Source organism: Solanum pennellii, chromosome 10 (genome assembly GCF_001406875.1).
Source record: "Solanum pennellii chromosome 10, SPENNV200".
In the NCBI taxonomy this organism is placed as follows: Eukaryota; Viridiplantae; Streptophyta; class Magnoliopsida; order Solanales; family Solanaceae; genus Solanum; species Solanum pennellii.
In genome coordinates this window covers 14,233,882-14,239,176 of record NC_028646.1, presented here as the reverse complement: position 1 = coordinate 14,239,176, position 5,295 = coordinate 14,233,882, and the positions used below count along the sequence as shown (strand labels likewise).

The 5,295-nt window shown below is 30.2% G+C and overlaps 1 non-coding gene across 1 annotated transcript; it reads right to left on the bottom strand.

The window, feature by feature from the left end:
• Nucleotides 1–442: 442 nt before the first annotated feature.
• TRNAN-GUU lies at nucleotides 443–514 on the bottom strand. Its single transcript has one exon. It is a non-coding gene; the product is annotated as a tRNA-Asn (tRNA).
• Between the last annotated feature and the right edge of the window lie 4,781 nt (nucleotides 515–5,295).

Below are 5,295 nucleotides of genomic sequence, written 5' to 3'. Positions count from 1 at the left end.
ATTTATAGTGAATGGGGGAATCATTACACGTAGTATGCCCGATCGACGTATTTTTTTGTTTTACGCCCTGTAACTCTTACTCAGCTAGGCTTGGGCATAATAGCAAGTATTAGTAGCATAAAAAAGGCCTTCCTCATCATTAATATCTTTGCTCACGACAACTTTGACCTCACGAAAGAATTGATGAATTTATCAAAGATGCAGTGCTAGCACATCTGTGACTTTTTAATTGGCTAGTTTTAAATAGCCCCAAGGTTGTGGAACAAAGGATTATCTCGGACCTAAACCAAGGTATTGATGGTGATTTTCTAATCTTGAAGAATAAAATGTGATACGATGAGATAGAATGCAATAGAAACAAAGACAGGCAATGGGTTACCTACTCTTAACGGGCAAAGAGAGCCCCTTTATTCTGAATGAAATAATTCAGAATCAATCAAATCTTCCCAAGTATGATTCGAACCTACGAGCAATCGATTAACAACCGATCGCTCTACCACTGAGCTACTGAGGAAAAAAAAGAGTTTCGATCTCACAGAGTTTAATTCCAGTTCCCAACCCATGAACAATATGAGCTTGAAGCTTCCTTCGTAACTCCCGGAACTTCTTCATAGTTGCTCCCTTACATGCCTCATTTGAGAGGGAACCTCAAAGTGGCTCTATTTCATTATATTCCATCCATTTTTCAGTTCAATTCATTTAATATTCCTTTGGTGTATTGACATAACAAATGTCTTTTCTAGTGTATCTCTTTCTATTTAATTTCTATATATAATAATCCTGAAATTTCAATATAAATGAATTAAGGGAGGTTTGTGATGATTTTTCAATCATTTCTACTAAGTAATCTAGTATCCTTATGCATTCTTTAAAAATACATTCCAATCCAGCAAATTATTCTACTTTGGATGCAAAAGTTTTATAGATGGAGTTAACCATTTCGATAAGATATCCAAATTAACTCCTTCCTGGTTGAAAGGAATTCCTATAGCTCCCACAAACAAAGTAAAGAGACCTAATACAAATATTAGGAATAGCATTGTATTGTCCGATTCATACGGATAGGAAGAAACGACTCTATGGTCAAAATAAGCAATAGTCATAAAAAATTGTGTCATCTTTCTTGCATTTTTAGCAATTGGATACTTACTTTTTGACAATAAATATGTACTTTCATTATTAATCATTGTTAATAAGCAAGAGTTTTTCTTAACTGCATTTTTACCCATAGAGATATTGAATAGAAGTGGTTTTTTTGTGCTTCCCACCATAATTTTGAAAATGAGCGTTTAAATGCCCTTCAAACGTAAGTAAATAGATCCGAAATATATAAAATGCGGTTAATCCCGCCGTGCCCAAGCTATTATTGAAAATTGGCGAATACAACCACCTATCATTGAGAATTTCATCTCTGCACGAAAAACAAGCAATTGATGGAATACCACAAAAATAAAGTGTACCTAATAAAAATGTGATTTTGGTAATTGGTATATGTTTTCTTAAACCTCCCTTACACCCATATTCTAGCTTTTAGCTGGAGAATATCAAACAATAGTTTCCATTGAATGAATAATGGATCCAGATCCTAAAAATAATAATTAGTTGGAGTAAGCATGAGTAATCAAAGGAAATGAAGTGCTTCGGTAAGACCCCATACCTAAAGCTAACATCATATAACCCAATTGAGACATTGTGGAATACGCTAAACCTCTCTTAATATATTTTTGAACAAGATCAGAAGAAGCTCCAAAAATATTGTTATTGTTCCTATAACCGAGATCAAATACATTATGTAAGGTATAACTCTAAAAAGAGGAAGAAGTCGAGCTGCAAGAAAAATTCCCGCAGCTACCATAGTAGCAACATGTATATGAGTCGAAATAGTAGTAGGACCCTCCATGGCATCAGGTAACAATACATGAAGGGGGAGTTGGGATGATTTAGCAACTACATCAGCAAATAAGAAAACAGAGCATAACGTAAAAAATAAAAAATTGACCTCATTATTACAAATCAAGTTATTAAATATTTGGAATAAATCTCTAAATTTGAAACTCCCCGCTATCCAATAAACACCTAATATTCCTAATAATAAACCAAAATCCCCTACAAGATTAGTTACAAATGCTTTTTGACAAGCATTTGCCGCAACATGTCGTGTAAACAAAAATCCTATTAATAGATAGGAACGCAACCCAACCAATTCCCAAAAAATATAAATTTGTATCAAATTCGAACTACTAACTAATCCCAACATGGAAGTACTGAAAAAACTCATATAAGCAAAAAAATCTAAAATAACCTTGTTCATGAGCCATATAATTATCACTGTGAATAAAAACCATAATTCCAACATTAATGATTAATATTGACATAATAGAAGTAAGTGGGTCGATTGAGTATCCGAAGTTTAAATGAAAATCATTATTAATGATCCAAGATCATATATATTAATAAACAGAACTGCTATTTATTTGCTACATAGACAGGTAGATTGAAAAAATCATGACTATGCTTAACAATAAAATACTCTGAAAAGCCCACATACGGCGAAACCTTTTTGTTGTCGTTGGGAAAAGAATAAGTCCTGCTCCTATTAACATAGGGACTGGAAGTGGATTGAAAGGTATGATCCACACATATTCATATGTTTGTTCCATAAAAAAGTTTTGAATTCTTAATTAATTATTTTCGATTCGCCGGATCTTACCTCTTTTGAAAGGAGAGAATAAAAGTAAAAATATGGACTTAAATAGAATTTTTTATTCTTACTTATTCTGAGTCTTTGCTAAATACTTCAACTATTCAAACCACGAAGTTATGATTGTTCAAATGATAGAAAAGGGATTAATTACTAGTCTCTTATTAAATAAGCCTATTTTTATAATCCAAGTTTGACAAGTGAATTAAACAGGGATTTGAGTTTTTCATTTCCCAAAGTAAAATGCAGTTCTTATTTTTAAACCTTTCGAGGTATTTTATTGCATGTAAATGAAATGTGGAACCATAAATAGAAATCGAATATTTTTGTGATTCGTTATTTTATTTTTATATTATGTTCAACAAATTTTCTTTCTTCATTTCTACAGAACATACGATTATCAAATTATATAGGTATAGATTTGATGAATTAAAAAAAATGTTAAATAAAGATTGCCCTTCTATTTTTATTTCCATTACACTGCAACTTTCACATGGATTTTTCCTATCTCGATTATGTTTTATTTGGGGAGGACCTTATTAGATAAAAAATATATAGTAGTAAAAAGAATTCCTTTTGAATAATAGATGTCTTTCACATGCAGCTATAACAATCAATAACTTTTAAATTTCTAAATGGCAGTTCCAAAAAAACGCACTTCAACCTCAAATAGTGTATTCGTAAAAATATTTGGAAAAGGAAGGGGTATTGGGTAGCATTAAAGGCTTTTTCATTAGAGAAATCTTTTTCTACTGGCAATTAAAAAAAATTTTGTACGCCAAACAAAAATAAACAAGTAATAAAACGCTAGAATAATTTGAATTAACTTAAAATAATTATTCAATTAGTCTTCAAGTATTATCTAACGGAATATAATTGAATAATTGAATGATTTACCTTTCCTATTTGAATTTATTAGCTCATCAATATATGTAACAGAACTCTATTCGATTATCTGATTAATATAGAAAATAATAGAATTAGAAATCTTGTATTTACTATTCACTGAATGATAAATTTTTTGTTGACAAAATAATAATACCATTTCGATTGCAAGGTGGGGGGTTTTATTTTCTTCATCGACCTATTTAAGTAATAAAATGCAAATAAAATTCTACTATTGCATATCTATAGAAGAAAGTATGTAAAAATCTTTAATTAAAGTTAAGAACTCACTAAAAGCAATTGATCTATTTTGAAACCTTTTTGTTTTCTAGACCTTTTTCACTTTTAATTTTCTTTGAATTATTATATATACTCCCATGTGTATCTTGCCCTTAACCCAATAGAGAAAATTGCTTAGTGAAATTTTGTATGATTATTTGTCAATTTTTAGCGATGCAAAATTGGTTCTTTTCTTTCTACTTTGTCGTCAAAATCCTTTTTTTGTTTTATTTTAGATTTATGGAAAAAAAGAAATTTCTGCTTAAACAAAGAAAATAAAAACATTTTAAACTCTATTGCTTAGTTGAGTATAGAATGGTTTAGTTACAAGAGTTAAATTCGAGGAAAACAGAAAATATAGGAAAGACCCAGGTTAAATAAAAAACACTAAGAATCTAAACTCAAATAAAAAATCTTGAACCTTCAACCTCAAATTCCTATTTGAGCAACTTTTTATTGGTATTGATCCATTTGAATAATTATTAAACTAAAATAGCTTACTCAATCTCGATGATTGCTTATTCTTAGGCTATTATTAGTTAAAGACAAGCAGCTGTGGTGACATTGGTAGACATGCTGCTCTTAGGAAGCAGTGTTAATGCATCTTGGTTCGAGTCCGAGTGGCGGAATACAATCTTCTAAAAAGGATAAATAGATCTTATAATGAATTCAATTCCCGATTTCCATTTTAGAATTATGTAATTAAGGGACTCTTCTTTTTAAAGATTGTTAATGATATATTTCAACCTTAGAGCATATATCATTACAATCATTTCAATTCTAATTACGAATCATTTGATAACCTTTTTAGTCGATGAAATTGTTAAACTATACGATTCATTAGAAAAAGGCATAATAGTTGCTTTTTTCTGTATAAGAGGATTATTAATTACTCGATGGATTTCTTCACGACATTTACCACTAAGCGATTTATATGAATATTTAATCTTCCTTTTCATGGATTTTATCCCTTATTCATATGATTCCATATTTCAAAAAAAAAAGTTTTAATTTAAGAAAAATAACTGGGCCAAGTGTTATTTTGACCCAAGGCTTTTTTTTTTACTTTAGGTATCTTGACTGAAATACACCAATCAGGAATATTAGTACATGCTCTTCAACCTGAGTGGTTAATAATGCACGTGAGTATGAGGATATTGGGCTATACGTCCCTTTTATGTGCATCGTTATTATTAATAGCACTTCTAGTAATTACATTTCGAAAAAACAGAAACTTTTTCTATAAGATAAATGTTCTTTTAAACGATTTTTTCTTGGATGAAAATGTTGTCAAAAATACTTCATTTTATTTTGCTAAAAATAATCACATGTCCCAATTGATTCAACAATTGGATTATTGAAGTTATTGGGTTATTATTTTAGGATTTATATTTTAACCATAGGAATCCTTTCGGGAGCGGTATGTTACT